At 43.2% G+C, this 12,833-nt stretch overlaps 3 protein-coding genes and 2 long non-coding RNA genes across 8 annotated transcripts in view; 2 read left to right on the top strand and 3 right to left on the bottom strand.

Moving 5' to 3' along the window:
• LOC135245748 (uncharacterized) overlaps positions 1 to 12,833 on the top strand; it is a 516,260-nt gene that overhangs the window by 252,630 nt on the left and 250,797 nt on the right. The window lies entirely within an intron of this gene.
• Positions 1 to 12,833, bottom strand: part of LOC135245707 (NACHT, LRR and PYD domains-containing protein 12-like) — a 343,935-nt gene that overhangs the window by 127,751 nt on the left and 203,351 nt on the right. The window lies entirely within an intron of this gene.
• The window catches only part of LOC135245764 (uncharacterized), a 116,582-nt gene that overhangs the window by 29,345 nt on the left and 74,404 nt on the right, over positions 1 to 12,833 (top strand). The window lies entirely within an intron of this gene.
• The window catches only part of LOC135245705 (uncharacterized), a 492,416-nt gene that overhangs the window by 431,133 nt on the left and 48,450 nt on the right, over positions 1 to 12,833 (bottom strand).
• The window catches only part of LOC135245727 (NLR family CARD domain-containing protein 3-like), a 26,037-nt gene that overhangs the window by 12,992 nt on the left and 212 nt on the right, over positions 1 to 12,833 (bottom strand). The window lies entirely within an intron of this gene.

Genomic DNA, 12,833 nt, shown 5'->3' with positions numbered 1-12,833 from the left:
TAGGACTTAAATAGAACTTACTTTTTTTACTTATTTGTATTGCTCGTTTAATTTAATAAACTGCTTTTTTTATATTTTCTCTCTTTTAATTTGTATTCATATATGGAGCCATCGCGTAGTTCTGGCAGGCCACGAGGAGTCAAGCGCTCCGGCTTGAATCAGCTGATGGATCCAGCTGAGTGAGTTCGCTATCACAGTACATTCACCTAACAGGGCGGTCTACTTAACAGCCTCCCTCTATCATTCGGCTGCTCCTCCTGCATGCAAGCGTTTGAAACGTTGCTTCGTAAATCGGCGTTTTCCTGAACCAGCTAGCCTACGGCACGCGGGCCAGTCCTAAAAAAGGTCTACTTGCCTACATTGTTAGCTGCTAGTATAAGCTCACAGCCTAGGCCCACTATGAAGAAGTCTCGCTATTCATGTGCATTGCTCCTTACCTCTAAGCTCCAGCTGCAGCAGGCAGGCGATCCATTTCGGGGGCCAGCCACGCAAAGCGTTGTCTAAGCGGCTTATTCCAAATATCGAGGATACCGGTGCACTGTCTCATGCTAACTGGCCGGGGGAGCTTCATTCAAGGAGCGCTGCTTTGCGGGGGCGCCGCCCCTCCATGGAGGACGCATGTTCAAGCCTGGAAGCTGCTGCCACGTCCAATATCTGCTAGCTGCAGAATTTTTGCCGGGTAATGTCATCAACCTATTTAAATTCTGCTGAGCTCTGAGTCTAGCGTAAAGCATAATATACAGTGTTGCCAACTATTTCTTATAGAAAGTAGCTATGGCCTCCGCTAAAAGTCGCTAAATGACAACACCGAATATACAAGTTAGATGAGCGGGGCCTCTACAGAGGGGCTGGTTCCCCGAATATCGAAAGTCTTCGTTTAAAAAGGGAAAAACTCAACTATGGGGCACAGTTAATGCATGCTTTTTGTCGGTTCTCACCACCAGAGTAAAAACCCTAGATGCGTCACTGCTAAAGATTCCTGGCGGAATTTTTTTCGGCACCTTCCGGGAAAAGTCAGTAGAATTGGGTCGTACGTACATCCTTACTTGATCAGAGCTGGGTCTTCAATAAATCGTTTACGCAAATTGGGGTCGGGCCGTAAATCTACCCGAAATGTCTGAATTGAGAACCCCAAAAAAAGTCTCCCGCTTGGCTGAGATGGGAAAAGTAGCTTTATCGATAAAAATTTTTGTTCATTCACCGGCTGAGGGATTAGGCAGTCGCAACACCAGCTACTAGATCCCCATGCTATTCTGGTTTTAAACTGCGGGGGGCTGCGAGGATGGAAATTTAAAACTCTGGTGTTATAGGTGGCCCGATTGAAAAATGGGCGGCGGGGCGTGTTGAAAGGGCTAAATGTTAAATTTAAAAAGCTGCATTCACCCTTCGCGGGAATCGCTACATAAAAGGAGTTTTGGACTGTTCCCGGGGCAGTGGGCTACAGCCAATTTTGTAAATGCAAACAGCTGGGCTTCATTTTGGGTTCGAAAGTGTTCCCACTGATTCACGATTTGCGCTTAAAAAGCCGGTTCCCTATCAGGACCCAATCATCCGACAAAAAAAAAATAAAAAAAAAAAACTTTAAATTCATTTTGGGTGTTAAATCTGGAGGATCAATTGGTGGCTATTAATTAGCTGTCGATCACGAGCGAATGTTTGGGATTGCAAATGATTATTGTAATGAGACAAATTTAGGCAAAAGTTGTCTTACCCAACTGGTTTCTCAATTTGTGCGTTGAAAACGCAATGCGTACTTTCCCGCTTTCCAAAGGGTATCGTTTATTCCATGCCCACTAAACGGGCGTTTTGGGGTTCACAGGGGAGAAGGGTTTCATGTGGGTTTCTCCGCGTAAATGTCTGACCTTTTCCCAACGGGCATGTGATCAGGGGTGACCACACGACGGAGCACACTTTGTTAAAACAATTATCCCTCCTCGGACATGCCCACATAGCCTATGTTGGCTTCGCGTCTCTACAATTGCTGCCCGGAATGGCGTGGCGTGATCCTTGGACCTGCTGCCGGTTGGGGGTTCCGGGCGATTGTAGCATGGTTTTCGCAACTTTGTCATAGTCTTAATGTACATCTTTTTTCGTCTAAAAGAGTGCAATACCGGCTAATAAATAAAAATAAAGGAATTAAAAAAAATAAATAATTATTAAAATTATTTAAAAAAATAAATAAAAAAAAAAAACTCAGACTATTCAGCCTTTTACTGCGTTCAAAAATGGTCTTCTTAAGAAAGTGTTAAAAACCCCGGGTACCACTGTTGGAAACTGCTTTTCCTTTGCTCATGGTTCTTTATATGCTCACCATCCCCAAATATGCTAATTATTATATTGTTACCCTCAAGCTTTTAATCAAAGAAAATAAAGAAACTCGGGGCATTTTGCATCTAGCACGTTTCCGTCCTTCCTCATGACCGGTACCCGTGGGGGCCCCCCCCCATGCGAGCCTGAGGAGCTTCATTGGGAAATGCCATGACGAAATCTGTTTTCCATCCGCCTCTGTCTATGGCCCAAAGTGGTCCCCCCTTCCCGGGGTTCTACACACTCCTGCCCAGGGTGGCAACGGCAGAGGTGGTTCCCAGCATCCTCAGAAGCACGGGGCTTTGGACATGTAATCTTCATCCTTTGGGATTGACTTTTTTCTGTTCAAAGTATGGCTTTGCCCGTAAGGAGAAAGGTGCTACTTCTACTGGCAAGTACCGGTTTTTGCAGCCGCCAATGTTTTCCCCCATAATCAGTTTCCTGCGGGGTACTGCTCCCACGCTTTGCGCGGGTCTGCTGTTAAATTTCTGCCCCTACTGCGATGTTTCTGCGCTGTGTTTTCTGTTGCGGGGGCTACTGTCCGCTGTTTATGCTGTGGGTGCTGCCCGCACTACTACTAACGAGGATTCATTAACAATATAGTAGTATATTTCCCTTAATTGGTTAAAAACTCTTTTGGTGGGGGGAAATACGAAAAAGCTGCTGGTACACATAGCCATGATTATTTTGTGATGTTTGATGGCCTTGGATTTACGAGGTGCGACAAAGATGACATCTGGGACAAACGCAACCTGAGCCGACCAGGGGAGGATGGGTTCCCCCTTGAGCTGGTTCCTTTCGAGGTTTTTTCCTATCTGCCAGGGGTTTTCCTTGCCACTGTCGCCTTAGGCTTGCTCCTGTGGGGTTAGGTCAGGGTTGTCCGTAAAATGCTTGGACAAATGCCGTAAAATACAAATATACAATAAATTGATTGATAGAGCCAAGGCATACACGTAGGCATAGCCTTAACATTACAATATAAAAAAAAAAAAAAAAAAAAAAACCTTGGTTTCAAAAAGCATGACCAAACCCCCTTTTGAAAGGCCTCGACTGACCCCGGGTAAAGGGGCCTCCAGTAGCGAATTTGGGGTTCACATGTCAAACATTCAGCGGAGCCCAACTACTAAAACATGCGGCGTATGGTGTTTTGGGGGTTTTTGCGCTGCCCCTCCCGGCTGTCCATGCATGCTGATGGATGCAGGGGAGGATTTCATAAAATGATGCAGGTAGGGGCATTTTCCCCCGGGTTTTATTTTAAAATCTAGGCCCGCCGAGGGGAAATACAAACAACTGGGGTACACATGGGTTAATATACATCTCACTAGTAGTTCCCCGGGTTTTTTAATTAATAATTCTTTCTAACTATTGGCTCAGGGGAACGTCAACATGCGGTTGGTAAAACATAACACTGTCCAGTAAAAATAGAGGGCCCTTAAAAGCGAAGGGCTTGACGGACTAAGGGCTTCCTCCGGGTGGTCGACAAAGTCATAACGCAGGTAAAACTGTGTTCACACCCCGTTTTAAATGCTGCTGCCTATGGCTCTCGTGCTGCTTTAAATGCCACCGCGCTCCTGCTGCTGCTACTACTGCTCCCCCGGGTGGGCTTGCAACGAGGGAGGATTCATTTACACTGACGTAGTGGGGTAGTATATTTCCCCGGTTATTCAAATCTCGGCCTCAGGGGAAACCGACAAGCTGTGGTACAAAAGGCCTAAATCTCCCCACACATAGTATGTTCTCGGTTTTTTAATTAAAAATACATTTTAAAAGGGATTGGCCAGGGGGACGTCCAAATGTTTTTGGTAAAACATAACCATGATCCACTAAAAAATAGGGGCCTCAAGCCGAAAGGGCTCACTGGCGAAGGGCTCCTCGGGGGGTCTTTACAAATGGGCATCACTCACCCGGAACACTTATTAAATAAAACGGGGGCATAGGGTTTTTTGGGTTTGGGGCTGTGGCCTCGGCCTTATCACCGGGCTGCGTGGTTGGCGGGAGAGTCCAAAACGGGACCCCCTACCCCCAGACTAACGTATTCCCTATTGTAAATTTAAATTTTCTCTTGATGACAGTGGTCCTGACAGAAATGGAGCATCGGTATTTTTTCTGGCAGGCCGAGGTAAAGCGCTCCGGCTGAATCAGCTGAGTCACGGTGAGGGTGCATCCCCGTACATTCAAAACAGGGCGGTCTATTAAACAGCCTCCCTCTACTAATTCGGTTTGCCTCTGCATGCAAGCGCGGGCAACTTGCTCGTATCCCCTCCCCACCCACTCCATCCCATGTGTGGGGGGGGGAATTCATTTATCCATTCTATGTGTTAAAAATCATTGCTTGGATCTGTCTGGGGTACCTCTGGGGGGGTTGGCTGCTGGGCTCCCGGCCTTATCCACGCGGGCGGCGTGGTGGGGGGGAGAGTCCAAACGGGCCCATACGCCATACAAAAATTTGTATTGCCTTTATTGTCAATAAAGTTCTTTGAGAATGGTCCTGCCCCAAAACAATATTATTTTATACTATAGATTATTATTATTTTTCGGTATAAATATTAGAAGCGTTATTTGCACAGTCTAAAGGGAGTTGTCGTACCTTTTTTCACGGTAGGTTGTATATCATGTGACAAAAAACGCTTTGAACTTCTGTTTGGATTCATCCCTGCCACATTCGGATCCTAAAAAGGAATCGGTCTATCTTGAGCCAAAGGGGGAAAGAGCACTCTCCCCCCTTTAATAAACCTGATTAATTTTAAATCTGTCGTCTGAAAGTCATATAACTTCAAAATTGAAATAGAAAAGAAATATCATATTGTTTTTGGGGGGAAACAGTATCCTGCCTCTCTCTTTGAGATTTAAAAAAAAAATTTTCCCCGGGTACCCGGAATCTTGGGGAAAAATCAGGGGGAAAAAACTAAAAAAAACTTTTTTTTACTGCAGCTCTAACTCAGAACAGGGAGACAAGCTTCCGGGTTAAATCATCTCTTACTGCAGGTCAAATTTTCAATACAACCTTGTTCATTCCTTTGATCACCGGGACCTTCCTCTATTTGGGAATGATGATTCATTGAACATCACTCTTCTAGACAGACATCTGGGTACAGGTGCCCCACCCTCTCTACCTAACCCTGTGAACAAAACTGGAGACAGAGCTTACAGTTAAACTACATCCTCTTACTGCAGCTCTAACGCACAGCACATGGAAGACAGAGTTCCAGTTAAACTCATCCTCTTACTGGAGCTCTAACATGGAACAGAGCTTCCATTAACTCATCTTAGTGCAGCTCTAACTCACAGCACATGGAGACATAGCTTCCAGTTAAACTCATCCTCTTACTGCAGCTCTAACTCACAGCACATGAGACAGAGCTTCCAGTAAAACTCATCTCTTACTGCAGTCTAACTCACAGCACATGGAAACAGAGCTTCCAGTTAAAACTCATCATGTTACTGGCAGCTCTAACTCACAGCACATGGAGACAGAGCTTCAGTTAAACTTCATCCTCTTACTGGAGCTCTTAACATGGAGACAGAGCTTCCAGTTAAACTCATCATGTTACTGCAGCTCTAACTCACAGCACATGGAGACAGAGCTTCCAGTTAAACTCATCCTCTTACTGGAGCTCTAACATGGAGAAACAGCTTCCAGTTAAACTCATACTCTTACTGCAGCTCTAACTCACAGCACATGGAGACAGAGCTCCAGTTACAACTCATCCCTTAACTGCAGCTCTAACTCACAGGACATGGAGACAGAGCTTCCAGTTAAATCTCTCTTACGCAGCTCTAATACACAGCACATGGAGACAGCTTCCAGTTAAACTCATCCTCTTACTGGAGCTCTAACATGGAGACAGAGTTTCCCAAAGTTAAACTCATCTCTTACTGCAGCTCAAACTCACAGCACATGGAGAACAGAGCTTCCAGTTAAACTCACTCTTGCAGCTCTAACTCACAGGACATGGAGACGTAGCTTACCAGTTAAACTAATCCTCTACTGCAGCTCTAATCACAGCACATGAGACACAGCTTCCAGTTAAACTCATCCTCTTACTGCAGCCTAACTACAGCACTGGAGACAGAGCTTCCAGTTAAACTCATCCTCGTACGCAGCTCTAACTCACAGCACATGAGACAGAGCTTCCAGTTTAACTCATCCTCTTACTGCAGCTCTAACTCACAGCACATGGAGACAGAGCTCCAGTTAAACTCATCTCTTACTGCAGCTCTAACCACGCAATGGAGACAGAGCTTCCAGTTAAACTATCCTCTTACTGCAGCTCTAACTCACGACACATGGAGACAGAGCTTCCAGTTAAACTCATCCTCTTGGCCTAAATGGGACAGACTTCGTTAAACTAATCTTCTGCAGCTCTAACCCTGACACATGGACCGAGCTTCCATTACCTCATCCTCTTGACTGCAGCCTAACTCAACGGACAGCTGGAGACAGGCGTCCAGTTAACTCATCCTCTACTGCAGCTCTAACTCACACATGAGACGAGCTTCCAGTTAACATCCCTTCCAGCTCAAACTACAGCAACATGAGACAGAGCTTCCAGTTAAACTCATCTTCTACGCAGCTCTAATCACAGCACATGAGACAGAGCTTCCAGTTAAACTCATCTCTTACTGCGCTCTAGCTCACAGCACATGGAGACAGAGCTTCCAGTTAAATCTCCATCTTACTGCAGCTCTAACTCACAGCCATGGAGAACAGAGCTTCCAGTTAAACTCATCCTCTTACTGAGCTTAACTCAAGCACTGGAGACAGAGCTTCCAGTTAAACTCATCATCTTACTGCAGCTCTAACTCACAGCACATGGAGACAGAGCTTCCAGTTAAACCATCTTTTACGCAGCTCTAACTCACAGCACATGGAGACAGGCTTCCAGTTAAACTCATCCTCTTACTGCAGTTCTAATCACAGCACATGGAGACAGAGCTTCCAGTTAACTCATCCTCTTACTGCAGCTCTAACTCACAGCACATGGAACAGAGCTTCCATTTAAACTCATCCTCTTACTGAGCTCTAATCAACACATGGAGACAGAGCTTCCAGTTAAACTCATCATCTTACTGCAGCTCTAACCACAGCACATGGACAGAGCTTCCAGTTAAACTCATCCTCTTACGGAAGCTCTAACAATACATGGAGACAGAGCTTCCAGTTAAACTCATCCTCTAACTCAGCTCTAACTCAAGCACATGGAGACAGAGCTTCCAGTTAAAACTCTCATCTTACTGCAGTCTAACTCACAGCACAGGGGAGACAGAGATTCCAATTAAACTCATCGTCTTACTGCAGCTCTAACTCACAGCACATGGAAACAGAGCTTCCAGTTAAACTCATCTTCTTACTGGAGCTCTAACATGAAGACAAGCTTCCAGTTAAACTCATCATCTTACTGCAGCTCTAACTCACAGCACATGGAAACAGAGCTTCCAGTTAAACTCATCCTCTTACTGGGCTCTAACATGGAGACAGAGCTTCCAGTTAACTCATCCTCTTACTGGAGCTCTAACATGGAGACAGAGCTTCCAGTTAAACTCATCCTCTTACTGGAGCTCTAACATGGAGACAGAGCTTCCAGTTAAACTCATCACTTACTGCAGCTCTAACTCACAGCACATGGAGACAAGAGCTTCCAGTTAAACTCATCCTCTTACTGCAGCTCTAACTCACAGCAATGGAGACAGAGCTTCCAGTTAAACTCATCCTCTTATGGAGCTCTAACATGGAGACAGAGCTTCCAGTTTAAACTCATCTATTACTGCAGCTCTAACTCACAGCACATGGAGACAGAGCTTCCAGTTAAACTCATCATCTTACTGCAGCTCTAACTCACAGCACATGGAGACAGAGCTTCCAGTTAAACTCATCATCTTACTGGAGCTCTAACATGGAGACAGAGCTTCCAGTTAAACTCACCGTCTTACTGCAGCTCTAACTCACAGCACATGGAAACAGAGCTTCCAGTTAAACTCATCCTCTTACTGGAGCTCTAACATGGAGACAGAGCTTCCAGTTAAACTAATCCTCTTACTGCAGCTCCAACTCACAGCACATGGAGACAGAGCTTCCAGTTAAACGTATCCTCTCAATGCAGCTCTAACTCACAGCACATGGAGACAGAGCTTCCAGTTAAACTCATCCTCTTACTGCAGGTCTAACTCACAGCACATTACTCCCTGTTCATGCATTTTTACCTCTTTCTCGCAGGGCCATGGGTTCCATCATCAGTCTCGGTCTCCTCTGAGGAACTAATTTTAGAAACAGCGCCCCCTGTCTCAGGACACCTGAACACCCAGATCAAATTCACAAGTGGGTTCTGACCCAAATTGGCAGACCTGTAAATACACACAAGAAGAACATGATAACACACAGACATAATAATACACACAGACACACACATACATCAGATCTCATAGAACAGACAGGGACAAATCTGGAATTTAACTGAGCCATAAACTTGTACAGTAATACAATTCCCTCCAAAATATTCTGCACCCATGATAACAATTACTAAGACGGTTGAATATAAGATCACCAGTGCTGAGGTATATTTTCATTGTCCAACATATGGAATATATTTAATGATATATGGAAACTACCAAAATGACACATTTCTCAGATGATACAATTTTACTAAAAATGTGCGTCACAATTATTGGAACCCTTGTATTTGGTACTGTGTGCACCCTCCCCTCGCAGGGATAATGGCACTGAGTCTTTATACATAACGTCTTATAGATCCAGATCCTGATGTCTTTGTTGATCCGTGCTTATGGGCTGTGCTGTTTAGAGCCCGACCGAATATCGGTTGGCCGATATATCGGCCATTATTTGACTTTTTTGACGACATCGGGATCAGCAGTTATGCAGTCGATGTGTCCCGATTTTTAAATAAGTATAATAACAAAAAAAAACATTGATTATTTATCTGTACTTGTCTGTTCGAAACGTTGTAATTGCTTTATACTAGAATGATCCAGTAGAGGGAGCTCTAATACAAGTGTGAACTGCAGCAGCCTGACGCGCTACTTCTGTAATAAGACGTTTGTCACTCGTGCCTCATCCAATATTCTCTGCAAGACTAGTCTGCACAGATTCGATTGCCGCAATAAAGGTTTGTATATTTAGTGAACGTTTTTAATTAAATGCGTTTATACAACCACTATGTTTATCAATCTTCATTATCAAGCGAGCGAGCTAGCTAACATATTTGGTTCACTTTAGCAAGCTAGCTGGCAGGCCAGCAAGCCTTTATGAAGTGGCAGTGAGCACATAAGCAGCGTAGGATCTACATTTCTAGAGGACATCACTGTATTCTCAAATAAATAACCAGCCAAAATAAAATGGTGATTGAATGCATCACACATTTGTTTTTTTTATCTGAGATAATGATATTAGCTACTATATGATGCTGTGTCAATAGCCAACGCGTTATTGCAAGCGAGTGTGTCATCTAGTCATGCGTCATCGTAGCAAGCTAACCAGACAGTAAAAACGCTGATAAAACAGTTATAACGTGGATCATTTTAAGCCATGTTATCTAGCTTTGTCGTGATAACATGAGAGAAGGATTGCTGTTGGAGAAGTGAATCAACCAACCTGATTCACGGGGTACCTGCACGAAAGCGCATTGTATTTTTTTTCACGTATTTCATCCAGTCAATGTAATTTCATCTAACGTTACACTTGATTCACTCATTAGCTCCGCTAGATAATGTCTTACTCTTTGAGATCATGTAGTAGAAATAAAACAAGAAAATATAATTCATTTAACTTACTGAGAATATATAGGCCTAATAAGAAATAATGAGGCTGTGTCATAGCTAATGCGTTATTGCGAGCGTGTCATCTAGTCACGCGTCAGAGCACATTGTAGTTATTTTCACCGCCTAATTCTTATGGACAGGGAAGCTCGGTAGATAAAGTCTTACTCTTTGAGATCATGTAGTAGGAATAAAATAAGAAAATATAGGCCTAATTAATTTACTGAGAATAGATACTAAGAATAATGATAAAAAATTTAATAAAATATAAGTTTTTCAAATTGATTTGAAAACGTTGCACTTTTGGACAAAAATCGGTCAAACATCGGTAATAGGTGGGCTAGGACTCTCCAAAATTGGGATCGGCATTGGACCCAAAAATCTGGCATCGGTCGGGCTCTAGTGCTGTTCAATTGAGTCACAGGTTTTCAGGGAGTTTCAGCAGTCTTTAGACTGTTGTAGCCATTGCACAATGATGCTTCTGCATCATTAACCTTTTTATTTTGTGGATTTTAACGTGAATTTGGGGTCATTGTCTTGCTGAAAGATCCACTAGTTTCAGTCTGCTGGCAGAGGTAGTCAGGTTTAGGGCTAAATTGTCCTGGCACTTGGGTAGAGTTCACAATGCTGCTTTCCTTAACAAGGGCCCCAGGACCAGTGTGAGCAAAGTAGCCCCATAACATTAAAGATCCACCACCGTATTTTTCTTTTCAGTATATGCATCCTTACATCCATCCTACATCATATTCCTGGACATGGTTGTGAGAGGGGCTGGAGCCTCTCCCAGCATGCATTGGGCAAGAGGCAGGAAAAAAACCCTGAACAGGTCACCAGTCCATCACAGGGCACACACACCATGCACTTACACACTCATACATTCAGCAATTTAGTGTCTCCAATTACCTTAACGCTGTCTTTGGACCGTGGGAGGAAACCCATGCAGACATGGGATGAGAGTATGCAAACTCCACACACACCACCCATGCTGCCCTCCAGCAGTTTTAAACTTCTTCATTATTGCCCTCACAGTAGTAACTAGCATCTTCAGTTTATGTTTTGATCCATTGGCATGAAGGTCAGCAACCATTTCATTTCGTTCGTCAGTTCTTTGTCTTTCTCTGCGGCAAAGATGAAAAATGGGTTCCACAAGCAGGTTCTCAGTTTAATCCTCCAGTGAAACAGGAAGCCATGGAAGGCCACAAGAGTTTCTCTTAATATTGATGTAGATTGAGTTTGATTTTATTTATAAGAATCTTTAGGGGTGCCAATTATTTTTATATATATTTGGGAAATATAACCCTACCTGAATCCAACCGTCACACTAGAGGGCGCAGTTCCCCCAATCTTAGTTTGTTTTCTGTTTTAGTGCTAATTAAGGTGTTGTGTCACAAACATTTAATAGCCTGACCAGATTTACATTACAGGTATCTAACTGATTTATGACTAGTCAAAGAGCCAATTTAACTGCATTTTCACTCAAAAAACTTTTAATATCTCAAATTACATTTTGCTAGTAAGATTGAAGTTACTTTCGCCATTCAGTTGTATGGGACCTCCAATTAAAACATCTACAATTCAGTTTTGACTATCCAAAACGTGAATTCCAGATACTGTATCGCCATTTCAATTATGACTAGTCATAATTCAAATTAGAGATCTCCACATTAGTTCTGACTTAGTCATAATTTCAGTTAAAGATCTTTCATTCCTCGTGATTTAAGATGTCAGGTAACAGGGGACCAGGACCCAAACGCAGAGTGGGAAAAACACCAGAAACTCCAAAAAGGCAAATCCAACCAAACAATTTACTCTCATACAGGTAACAGAAAACAGGGAACAAAAACAAGGCCAAACAGGGCACTTTCAAAAACAAAACAGCAGAACTCAAGCAGGGCAGAACGCACAGACAGAAACAGACAGGCAGATACTCTCAAGCAGAACACAAGGAACCAGCACCCAAGTCAGGAAAACAGAGAACTTAAATAGCCACAAAGATAACAAGACACAGGTGAACTCAAAGCACAATCAAACCAGAGCAGGGAGGGATAACGAGACACAAAGAAAAACAATGACAGAATAATTGAAAACAATAATACAATTAACACAGGGGTAAATAAAGAGGGAGCAAACTGAAATACAAACTGAAGTACCGCCATCTGGCGGCCCAGAAAAGGAAAAAACAGAAACAGAAAAAGGCAGAATCCTGACAATATCTAAATTATCTTTTTGGACAACTGGATCTAAGGCATTACTAGCCAAAATATGGCAAGCCATTTTAACATCTAATAACCTGTGCGGATTCACATTACAGATATTTGTCATTAATTTATGACTAGTCAAAACGCTAATTTAAGATATCTAATTATATTTTGACAAGTCAAAACGCTCATTAAAGATATCTCTAATTAAATTTTGATTCGTTTGCCACTAAGTTCTATGTAACTCAAATTAAAGATATCTACAATTCAGTTTTGATCTAAAACGCGAATTCCAGATATCACCACTTAAATTATGACTCTTAGCAAGTATGAAGCAACCATTACCCATAGTCGGACCCGAGCAAAACCCGTGCCCGTCAAGCCCAGTTATGATGTCATAGATTTTTACGTCTTGATAGAACCCTGGTTCTCGTGCACCAATCAGAAGCCAGTACCCAGTGTTGGAAGTTGGACAGGTTGTCAATAGACGGACGCTTTTTCACTATTTTCTTATAATAATGTGCCTGCGTTGTTCCATGTCTGTTTACCCTATAAACA

The sequence above is a fragment of the Anguilla rostrata genome, chromosome 19, assembly GCF_018555375.3.
Source record: "Anguilla rostrata isolate EN2019 chromosome 19, ASM1855537v3, whole genome shotgun sequence".
NCBI lineage: Eukaryota > Metazoa > Chordata > Actinopteri > Anguilliformes > Anguillidae > Anguilla > Anguilla rostrata.
The sequence above is the reverse complement of the archived record's forward strand: the minus strand, read 5'-3'. Positions and strand labels throughout refer to the sequence as shown.